The 12,403-nt window shown below is 43.8% G+C and overlaps 1 protein-coding gene across 1 annotated transcript in view; it reads right to left on the bottom strand.

Annotated features, from left to right (window-relative positions):
- Positions 1–12,403, bottom strand: part of LOC126261079 (cerebellar degeneration-related protein 2) — a 467,608-nt gene that overhangs the window by 416,331 nt on the left and 38,874 nt on the right. The gene's annotated exons all lie outside the window — the stretch shown is intronic.

Genomic DNA, 12,403 nt, shown 5'->3' with positions numbered 1-12,403 from the left:
GTATGTAGGACACCTGTGTGACTTTGTTAAGTACTCTTAGTGTTTGGGATCCGTACCAGGTCTGACTGAAGCGAGACATCAAAGCAATTCATAGGCGACCTATTACACTTGCTGTCGGTAGGTTCGAAGAACACGCAAGTGTTACGGAGATGCTTCTGGAACTCAAAAGGGAATCCCTGGAGAGAAGGATACGTTCTTTTCGAGAAACTTTGCGAAAATTTAGAGAATCGGCAACTGAAGCTTACTGCAGAACGATCCTACTGTGCCACCGTTCATTTCGCGTGAGGACTACGAAGGTAACATACGAGAAATCAGGGCTCATACGTTTTTCCGTAGCTCTATCTGCGAATGTAACATGAAAGGAAACGACAAGTTGTGGTATAGGGTACCCTCCGCCACGCACCTAGCGATGACTTGCGGAGTATGTAGATGTAGAATTAGGAGTGGTCTTCCCCCGATGAAAAAATGGGGCTGGCGAGGTGCAGTGTGGACCCTTGGCCTCTGCTTTCGCGAGGCGCCTCTGCGTCTCATTGCGTAACTTGACAGAGTGCTGTACTCTGGCTGCCGTAGACGGCTTGCCAGGCTGCAGCTGCCACTGGCACAGCGCTCTTTTACCGGCATCTCCCAGACTCACTACTCTGGCTTACTAAGAACCTTTTATCTCGCTTTATTATTCTCTATGTAGTAGTGTGTGTGTGTGTGTGTGTGTGTGTGTGTGTGTGTGTGTGTGTGTGTGAGAGAGAGAGAGAGAGAGAGAGAGAGAGAGAGAGAGAGAGAGAGAGAGAGAGACGTACCCATGGTGTCGTCCGGAGAACTATGTTCTAAGGCAAGGTCGACACCTGCGGACGGAACCACAAGTCAAGTAAGCACAGTCGCCGCCAGAAGCAAAGACGACTGAGCGGAGTCTCAGTACACGCGCCCAAGAAGAGTTCCCATACGCCACCGTATCAGCTCGCGCGCTCGCGTCTGAGCGCAGTATCACCCTCCTGTCTGCAGCCATCGCCGAAGGCGAAAGGATAGTCTACCGAGTCAGCGGTGCGGTAGTTGTATTAATCAGAACTCGGCATAAATGTTTATCGTCAATTGTCCTCTGTGAGAAGAGACTAGTATCTTGTTCTGTATCGAGCCATACGTTAATACTAGAGTATGGTAATAAATACTCTTTATAGCTCTGCGGAAGTGGATTTTTGGTAAGTCAAGTATTTCATCTTGTTCAAGTTGTAATAAAGTGATTGTGTGTTTTAGTATCACTCGGTCTCTTCAAGCAGCAAGGCCAATAAACCCCCACTATTCCGTCTAGTGTTATTTCGTCCGGTACAACAGTACCCGTATGTTGTCTAGTGGTTTGTAACTTATCGATTTTAAGGGAAATGGGAAAAAAAATGTTTCCACGTTGACATTTTAATTCTGTCAGAGACGGTAGAGGACTTTGAAGATCGAATGAACGGAATTTGTAGTGTCTTGGAAAGATTATATGATTATCACTAGACGAGTTTTGCTATTGAGCAAGTTCCTAACTAGAAAGGAAGTAAAATATAGACTGGCAATGGAATGGAAAGCATTAAAAAAAGAAATATAATATAAACGTAGGTGCTATAGAGTCTTTCCTGAAGATATTTGAAGCACAGAAGTGAAACTCACGATAAACAGTTCAGACAAGAGAACAGATCATTTTGAAACCCGGGACTGCAGAAGAAAACTTAACAAGCAGGTAGATCGACTATGTAATACTCAATCTAAATTAATGACACAACTGGATAAAAAAGGATAGCTTGGCAGAACATCCTGAGCCCTCAACAAAGCGTCAATTTGGCAAGAATGAAAAGAGTAGCTGATAAAAATTGTAGAGGGAGGCCCAGAATTGAGTACAGTAAGCAGGTTCAAATGCGTGTTAGTAGTTGTAGCTTTTCAACGATGAAGAAGCTTGGTGATGATCGGCTAGCGTGGAGAGGTGCATCAGAACAGTCTTCGTAATGAAATCGAAAACACCTTTACCCAATCAGGTGGCCTAATGAATCCCATTCGGAAGGAGTGGGTTCAGATCCTCATCTGACCATCCACGTAACCCTTCCGCTGAAAGGTGGCTTTCATTTGTGACATTCATTTCGCAGATTATTCTGCATATTTGGAGTAAATAAACCCATATAATGGTTAATTAGTCTTATTAGGTGGATTAGAAAGAGATACGTGATGATTGGACACATGTCTGAAATAGTACAGGCTTTGGTAATGATAATATTTAGTTGCATGCTATAGGTGCAAGCAAAGTAAATTTGGCAGTGGAGGCGGGGAGGCGAAGGCCGGTGAGCGCCGGAAGAGCATTGTGCAGGGGCCTGGGGTCCCAGGGGATGCGGCCACTGACCTGCAAGCATCAAAAGGAACGCCGCCGGGTGCCGAGAGAGAGAGAGAGAGAGAGAGAGAGAGAGAGAGAGAGAGAGAGGAAATGTCGAGCAGACGGGGAGCGTCCAACGTACGCGCTGGCGCCGCCCGGTCGCGCGCTGTTTTAGTGGCAAATGAGGTTCGTATGAGCAGTTGCCAGCGGGCTCGTGCGCATGCGCAGAGGTGAATTCGCGTATGAGCAGCGCCTTCCTCCCGCTTCTGGCTACTTGGAGCGTGGCTGTTTGGTGTACGAGCAGTAGCAGCAAGTAGCCAGAAGCTACCCGGAAAAGTTTTCCTGGCGCGCCCAAGCTGCCAGATTCGCGCATGCGCAGAGCAAGCTGAGTTATAGTGGGGGGTCCTTCCTCACGTGACCCGTGGCCGTGTCTTCGTTTACAGCTCCCACGTCACATGAAAACAAAACAGATTTCTGTGGCCGGGAGCCATCAAGTGAATTAATATACATTCTCATAACCATGAAAGACCAAAATAAGTTAGTAGTTTCAATTTTCTGATTTTATATTATTTCCAGGTTATTAGTAATCAACCATTAATGTCTTAATGAAGCTATTTCTGTCTGTTTTATAGAGAAATTTGCTTCAGTTAATTTTTTTTTCCACTGAGGCAGTTAGTTTATTTGAAACGAAACGAAGTGTTTCATTCCGCGCTATTGGCTACTTTCAACCTCGTTCAATTTAAAGTGCAAATTTTCATTTTCTGGTACGAATGACGTTATACCATAATAAAGAACCAAATATGAGAATACAGTACTGGACCTCCAAGAAAATTTGTATCACGAGAACCACATGAAAAGCTGAATATCAGGAACTTCCGCGTGCATCTGGACATAGAAATGTGCAATTAGAGCGGAATGAAGCATTTAGTATGGTTTATGGAATTCCGATGCTGCTGGAGTAGTCTCTGATGTCCTGTTCCTTGTATGACACTGTAAGATCTCTTAATGCTATATACGTACGAACATACATAAACATTGACTTGAAGCTAAGTAGGCAAATTTGGTCAATGGTTTTGAACTAAATATTTTGTTTCAAATATAATGACAGCTGTAGCAGAATTTTATATATCTGCCTTCTGTGAAAGTGTTTTTCGATCACAAGGCACTTGTCTCGGACTTCCTCTGGGCCTGAAGTTATTTCTTAATTTGTGTTTACGTCTTAAATTTATAGAATGCCATTCTATGCTAAATTTTAGATACTGGCAGCATACCATGTTTTATCGTTTTAACTCCCCACATGGCTTCATATTTATTCCTAGAGTAGAATATAAACTGTCAGTTGTACAGTTTCTTTGCCTCATAGACAACCATGTTAATTTTTTCACATTTTGAAATAGTCATGAAATTTATTGTCCTTCATTCCGGTGTAAGCTACACAAGAAACTCTCTCTTTTTTGTTGCAAGTAATTTGTATTCCATCCTAGTAGCTTTTTGCAGTGATGTGTAGATGTAAACGTGTTGGAAATGCTACATAACATTGCAGAGCACGAATTAAAAAAAAAAAACTGTCAAAAATTTTATGGTACTTCGAGCTGTGGAGTCTAATTTTGAAATGACTCAAAAGCCAAGAACTGCTTCCTTATTTGCATCCTTTATCTGTGTGGGATATGATAAAACAATTGCTTTAAGTACAATTCAGTATATCCTCTCAACAACATGCCGCACGGGCGGCACGGCTACACATGGTCACGTGATGCCCCACCAGAAATACGACGAAAAGCGTATGAGCAGAGCAAGCACCAAGCACCGGCTGCCTACGTCATCGTAGCTGCGCATGCGCAGTACAGCCTGTTGTCTGGCGCATTCTGGTAACTGCTCAAACGAAGCTCATGGGCTGAGCTCTGGTTGGGCAGTTCATAAGAAAGTGCGGGAAACGCTGAGGGTCAACGCCCGCTGTTTGGACAGAGAAAATTTTGGATAGGTGGAGAAATTGTATCACTCCGCGAGGGAGATGTGGGAGGCCTTTGCAGTGTCGGGATTGGCTGATTAGTTTGGCGGCAAGATTGTCGCAAGAGCATCGTGCAGAGAGCGACAGGTCGGAGAGCGTCTTGTGCCGTGAAAGCGGACAGTCGCAGAGTTCGGTAGCCCTGAGATAGGGACTTAGATTCTGAATACTGTGCTGTGTATGATCTTGAGCCTGTAGCTACAGTAGGACATCAGCGTCCACGATAGGCATTGCATTGACTACTAGTATAATTGCAGTTCATTCCGCCTTATAGGCTGGCAGTCACCATTGAACGTAGTCAACCAGTGCACAGAGCTATCATACTGGTATTGCACGTTAGTACAAGAGACACTGGGCTGCACCTTAAAGGTTGTTGAGCCAGTCTTGAAAGCATTGTATACCATTTAGAGGAAATATAGGGCTTGTGGTATTAGTAGTTTGAGTAGTTTATTCTGCTCAAGATATTTGAGAGACTTACCTTAATTCAGCGACTACGCAGCTGCAGTCGTCGCCCCAGCAGTATAGACGGAGCCAGCACGCTGGTAGACGGTATAGTAAAACTTGCAGCAGCGGCAGTAAAGTTCAGAAATAGTTGTTGGATCGTGTTCTTGCCATCCACTGAGCATCCGTGCAGTTTTGCTTACGATTCGATATTGATTGTCTTTTTGCATGTTGTTTGGTTTGTTTCTTGGTGGTGGTGTCCGAAGTGCGTATTATTTCAGACACATTGAGATTATAGGAACACAGTCAGATCGCATTTACCATTTGCTTATCCAGGGGCATAATTAAATCTAACTTCGCATCAACTTAACATTAAGAGATTAAGGGCTGAGAGCCAATCTTAACAGTGTACTATATCTAAGAACAGTGTACAATTTGTTTAATTTGTTTTCATTCATGATTTGTTCAGTATGATCTAATTTCTATCGTGAGATAATTTACAATAAATACAAGTTATTTACAATATCGCTTTTGATTCAGTAGTAGGTGTTTGTTAGCTGTCACTATCACATTAATATATTTTATTCATCTTCAATATAGGCCACTACCCCAAAATGAACCCCTACACCGCGGTTTCCCTTAACCAATTCATGCGAATTTGTGGTTCCTTCGGGAAGTCAGAAACGGAATTTGTGTCTTACCTTTGTCCAGTCTGAACTTGTAACCCATCTAACTTAGTTAACGAAATGGTAAACCAGCCATGCACCTACCTACCTACCAGACTAAGCATTATGCCAGATACTTGTTGCAACTCTGTCTTGTATATCAAAGTGAAGTAACAATGGGCCATGTGTGCTGGAAACTCTGCTCTGACTGCGATAGGAGCAACAGCTCCGCATGGTGTGGAATGCAAGTCGTGTTAACTAATAGTTTGATTCAGACTTATCCGAACATTTCTTTCCAAACCGCAAAATATTCCCGAACGTGCCACTTTATTGAAGCGTTCGTATTTGGCTGGACTATTACTGTTCTCGAGGAAACAAAAAGGCGAAAGAGAGAGAATTACGATTTAACAGGTCGCCTACAAGATATTACAAACTTGGCGGAAGCCCGAATTGAAGGATGTGAATGGCAAACGGCGATATCCTTGTAGCACTCATCACCCCGGCATTTCCCTTCATAAATTTAGGGAAATCAAAAGAAGTTACATCCGAGTGGCGTAAAGGGAATTAAAACACCGGCTCTGTATTTCGCAACAACAGTACGACTACCCATTGCAGATACTTTCAAATGGCCACATAGAGCATTCTCTTATGGTAAAAAAACAGCATGTCTAGAAATATGAAGCCTGTCAAATTCTTGCGGAACATAATCTGCATGTAGTGTTTGTACAGATACAATTTATAGTTTACGTGCAGCTACTGACAGATCAAGTGTGGGCTGTAATTATCCTATGGTAGCTACACTTTGTAGATATACGTCATTGCAAAACAGATTTACACTGCAAAAAGTTAGTTCCATTTTTGGCCACCAGGTGCAAATCTGGCGCTGTGAATGCAAGAAAGACGTATAGAAATATTTCCATGAGTAGTGGATTAGGAACGGGACGTGTACAGGGAAGGTCAAAGAAGTGAGAACGGTATAATGCTGATTTTATTATTGACCGCAGCTTACAAAATTTGTTCCATACGAGCAGCGGAGAAGTCGATAATATGATGTCCAGAGCCATATTTGCACCTTGTGGCCAAAATTTAAACTTTTTTTCAGGGTAAATCCATTTCGCAGTAAGCATTAGCATATCTACCATGTCTTGCTGCTAAACGATAATCACAGCCCATACTGGATCTACGTGAGTACCTACACTTAAATTATAAGCATCTGGTTTAAGTTCTCTCTTCAACTGTTTCAAGATCTAGAGTTAGATCAGTCCATTAGCTGAAGTTATAAATATTTGTGTCACATTCCCGTGCTTCTTCGTAAGTCGAAAATGTTAGGTGTAGCACTCTAGCAGCTTAAGAGATGAGGTCTTCCAGATCTTCAGACAATGCTCGGCCAACGTCACGAGTCTGTAATAAATTATCCCTTGACGAGTTCACCCAAGCGTAGCTATCCGCGCCTCGTTGACCGTCTGCGGCGCAGCATTCGCCCCTGTTCCGCCAGACAGAACGCAGACCAGACTGCAGTCTCACAGCTGAGCTACCACAGCAGAGGCCAACGTCAAAGCTGTGCATCGCTGGAAAAATGTGCGCTATTTCCATTGCTGATGCAGCTCGAGCGTTCCGTTGACAGCTTACCGATCAAAGCGGATTCACGGAATATTAACTTCCTTATACATCCGAAACGACGGTGCCTCTTGTTTTACTGCAACAGTCATTTCTTCTGTCCAACATTAGTCATGCTCTGGAACACCTAAACCACCTCAGCCATTGTCTGAACTACGATTTGAAATTGATGAATCGTGACTGCACTTAAACACTTTAATGCCAAAAACTTAATAGTTAATCATTAACAAATATAAGCGTTTAATGAAACTTTAAATATCTGAGTTAAAATTCATCTTTCTGTTAAGTCCAGATAGTAACTATATTTTTGTCAGATTTTATACATATTCATGGGCTTCCAAATTAGATGCCAGTGCTACGACTCTAATTTCACTGAAATAAAAGTAACTAAAAGCAACAGGGAATCAATGCAATGGAGTGATAAACTGTAACAATGAATTTCGTTCAGAAATGCGGCCTGTACATTACAATGACTATGTTGTGACAAATGGAATTTCGTGCTAGACAGACTGCAATCTAGTTTTTGTGCTTAACATTAGCCGTAACAGTCAATTAGACAAGCAGAACGCCTCTTTACGATCGATCTAAATACCAAGTGAAACTGCTCGAAAAAATGGGATGAAAACGTCAAACGAGTCAAATCCACTGATTAACATCTAAGAAGTGCCTGTCGTTCCATACTTATGGTATGGACCAGATGTGTGAACGGCTACGAATTAGTTTTCCCGAAGCACGCTGGTTCCAACATAGTTTCACTACGGTGCGGAACTTACGGCCCATGTATATATTTCACTGCTGCTTCATGATTCTTATCAACAAGAGCAGTATTGTCATCAAATTGGTCAGATGGACGCCTGTTGTCTTTGTAAAAGAAATGAAAGTCAGAGTGATACAAAATGTTATCACATCAACGTGGCCTGCAGTATCATAAGCAGCAGTCTTTTTACTGCAGTTCACACTAACGTGCAATTCGTAGCCAAGCATTTTATATCTTATGATGGGGCATAGGACATTGAAGTAGCCATACGTTAATACAAATACTCTACAATGGAGACAGACCAATTTTGTATTACAGACAGCATTACAATCTCTGTATCTCGTAGCCGCGCGGTTTGAGGCTCCATGTCACTGACTACGCGGCCCAGCAAGTGAACACAATCGGAGAGCATCTTTCTAACGAAAGATAGCACTAGGGTTTCTTGATGGACTTTTCTTAGGACTACTGTTCTCGGCGTCTTTTAATGCGCTATTTGACAGTATGAGTACCCTACATTTTCTGACTCTATAGGAAATTACTATAGCTGGGTTAGAAATGTGTAGAGTAAATGGCGAAATGAATGTGTCTTGTATGCCAATTTGCTTAAATGTTGACCAACGTCAGGTAATACATATGAAAAACGAGGAATATGTGGCAGCATTTGAGTACATTGTCAGCTGCATAGCGCCAGACTATCACAGCAATTAATAGCTTGTGTAACGTCATGAAGGGATATGAGAGCTGCATGTCCTCGGGAAAATTTGGTTGATCCTAGAATGTTTCTCCAAGTTTAATAAACACAACAGATACACTTAAGAGAAACTTTAGTCACCAGTAATATATCCTCGTTTACTATTTACAACAGTCCGCCAGGGCTGCGCTAAATTTCGATTCCACGACTGTAGAAATCACGTGCTTTTGAGGCGAAGAACTCCTCGAGCCATGATCGGACCGCATTTTCATCCGGAAACGAAGATCTTTGAAGGTTGTTAGAGAGCGGTGAAGTCAAAAACCTGAGGGCGCAAGATGGGGTGAATAATGTGGATGCAGAATGACTTCCCAACCCAACTCGCGTGTAGCGTTTTTTGTTAGTCTAGCCGAATGTGGGCAGGCGTTATCATGGAGAAGCATCACCTCACGGAGTCGTCCTGGTCGTCTTGCAGACGCAGTCGAAGAATAACGTGTCAGATTTTAACAGTAAAAGTCAGCAGTAGTGGTTACACTTCCAGGAGGAAATTCGCGTTACACCACATCTTCGTTGTTGCACCAAATGCGTTAACATTTTTCGTAGATAAGTGCAGGTCTTTGTTCGGTGAGTTACTGCTTTGTTTTGTCAATCTTTTTCCTTTCCTTACATTAGCATAAAGACACCATTCCTTGTCACCAGTAGCGATAGAGGATAGGAATCGTCGGTGTTGTTCACGAGCCAATTGATACGAGCAAGCGGAGATGCACATATGGCCACTCGCTGATTGTGATTTTGGCAGAGCATGCGTTACCCATACACGTGAGTTTTGAACATCCCTTTTGCATGCAAATGTCACACGATGATGGAAAATGAACAGCTGCTCTATAAAAATAAATATGGATTCCGCAAACAGATATCCTGCTAAACTCAACTCGCTCTGTTCCTCCATGATATCCACCGCACAGTGGACAACGGCTCTCAGGCTGATGCCGTGTTCCTTTATTTCAGTAAGGCGTTTGACACCGTCCCGCATTGCCGTTTGATAATAATAATAAAAAATACTAGCTTACGGAGTATCTGAGCAGACCTGCAATTGGATTCAGGACTTTTTTGCAGATAGAACGCAACACGCCGCTCTTAACCGAACTATATAGACAGATGTAAAGGTAATATTCGGTGTACCACAGCGAAGTGTGATAGGGCCGTTGTTGTTTAAAAGATATATAAATGATCTAGTAGAAAGCGTCGGCTGCTCTTTATGGCTATTCGCAGATGACGCAGTTGTCTATACCAAAGTAGCAACGCCAGAAGATAGTAAGAATTTGCAGAACGACCTGCAGAAAATTGCTGAATGGTGCGAACTCTGGCAGTTAACCCTGAACGTAAATAAATGTAACATATTGCGCATACATCGGAAAAGAAATACACTACTGTACAGCTACACTATTGATGACATACAGCTGGAGACAGCGTCTGTCGTAAAACATCTAGGCGTAACTGTCCAGAGCTACCTGAAGTGGTATGACAATATATGACAGATAGTAGGAAAAGCAGACACCAGACTCAGAGTTATCGGAAGAATCTTGAGGAAATGTAACTCACCCATGAAGGAAGTGGCTTATAAGGCATTTGTTAGCCCGATTCTTGAGTATTGTTAACCTATCAGGGATCCCTATCAAGTAGGACTCAGAGGAGATAGAGAAAGTCCAACAAAGAGCGGTGCGTTTCGTCACGGGATAGTTTAACTGACGAGAGAGCGTTAGGGAGATGATAAACTCCACAGGCAGACGTTACAAGAGACGAGTTGTGCATCACGGATAGATTCACTATTGAAATTCCTGGACAGAACTTTTCAGGAGGAGTCTCACAACATATTACTTCCCCCACATACATCTCGCGTGTTGACCACGAGGAGAAAATTCGAGAAATTAGAGCCAATACAGAGGCTTACCGACAATTCTTCCCACGCATTATTCGCGACTGGTCCAGGATTGAGAAGGGGGGGGGGGGCGTGGGGGAGATCAGATAGTGGTACCAAAAGTACCCTCCATCACACACCATTAGGTGGCTTGCTGAGTATGATGTAGATGTAGTTCACCACATTTACCAGTTCTTGAGTACACTGACGTGGATCATTGTGGATTAATGCGTTTAAACGAACTTCGAACCCCAAAGGTCTCCCAGAATGTGGTGAGACACTGGTGCCAAAACGAGCCTCCTTAAAACGAGAAAAACCATTTTCTTGCCATGTTCTGTCTAATGGCATTATCCTCTTACACAGCGCAAATGTTTCTGGCTGCCTCCGCTGTTACCGCTCTACTTAACTCATACAGAAAAATATGTCGGAAATGTTCCAGTTTCTCCAGATGGCACTCCATTTTCTAGCGTCCACAGCTCCGCTCACTATCTTCAAATGACAAAATTTCAACTCAGACAGCATCAGTGCACTACAAATAAAAATTGCGATCAATAAATAAACTCATACCAATCGCAGTGCCAACATGCAAAATAAAAATGCTAGGAACTTATGCACCAACCTAATGGAAAGCCTGTAGTTTTCCCTTTGCCTTGAGCCGTTCGCAGTACGAACATAGTAACGTTATTTGGCTATTGGCTAATGTAACAAGGTCAGATTGGTCAATCATGCAGATGCCTCTACAACTACTGAGGAGGTAACCATGAGTTAGCCACATACGGCCAATGCGGAGCCGATAGAGGACAACTGATTCCCTGCGAGAGGACCGCATGGAAGACTTCCACACCTCGTAGCCTCCTTAGTCAGGTCAGTTTCGGAGACACCCATCTCCACAAGCGGTTTCCATGTATCCTGTTTGGCCAGACTGTCGGCAAGTTCTTTGCCTGGGAGTCTTACGTGTCGTAAGGACCACACAAACACCATTGAACTATGGGACCGTTCCAGGGCATAGATGGACTCCTGAATGTACGCTACCGAAGGATGGTGAGGGTAGCACTGGTCGATAGCTTGTAGACTGTTCAAGGAGTCAGTATACAAGAGAAATGATTCGCAAAGGCATGAGCAGATGTGCTCAAGAGAGCGAGATACAGCCGCCACCCCTGCAGTGAAAACACTGCAGCCATCTGCCGAAGAGAGCTGTTCAATATGTCCTTCATGAACATACGCAAAGCCTACGTCTCCATCAGCCATCGAGCAGTCGGTGTAAACCATTTCATGGCCCCAGTACATGTCGAGAATAGAGAAGAAGTGATAGCGGAGAGCCACAGAGTTAACGGAGTCCTTAGGGCCATGCGAAAGGTCCAGAAGAATCTGCGGCCTAGATGTACATGAATGGACCTCGAAGAGAGGTGGTAACGGGAAGGACTCCAGACAGAAGGGACCAGATGCGAACCGCAATCTTAAGCCCTGACCTGGGCCGCCAATGCGGGAGATGAAACGCCGTGGTTGGGGAGTGTAGAGGCGCAGGACGCGCAGGAGAACTATGAACATGTGCAACGTAACTGGCGAGCAGTTGTGCTTGCCTAACATTCAATGGAGGGAAACTGGTCACCCGACTCATTCTAGAAGCTCCCGTCGCTAGGCGAACGCTACAATGGTGCACTGTGTCGAGTAAATGCAACTCTGAGGGCGTCGCCGAACCATAAACCACACTCCCATTGTGAAGGCGGGATTGACCAAGGGCTCTATAGAGCTGCAGCAGCGTAGAGCGATCTGCACCCCAGTCTGTGCTGCTCAGGCAGCGGAGGGCACTGAGGTGCTGCCAGCACTTCCGCTTAAGCTGAAGGTGAGATAGCCAAGTCAATCGGGCGTCGAAAACCAGTCCTAAGAAGCGATACGTCTCCACTACATTGAGTGGATCGTCATAAAGGTAAAGTTCTGATTCTGGATGAACGGTGCAATGGAAGTGCATGACACACGACC

Source organism: Schistocerca nitens, chromosome 1, assembly GCF_023898315.1.
Source record: "Schistocerca nitens isolate TAMUIC-IGC-003100 chromosome 1, iqSchNite1.1, whole genome shotgun sequence".
In the NCBI taxonomy this organism is placed as follows: domain Eukaryota; kingdom Metazoa; phylum Arthropoda; class Insecta; order Orthoptera; family Acrididae; genus Schistocerca; species Schistocerca nitens.
Note: the sequence above shows the minus strand (reverse complement) of the source record. Positions and strands in the feature narration are given on the sequence as shown.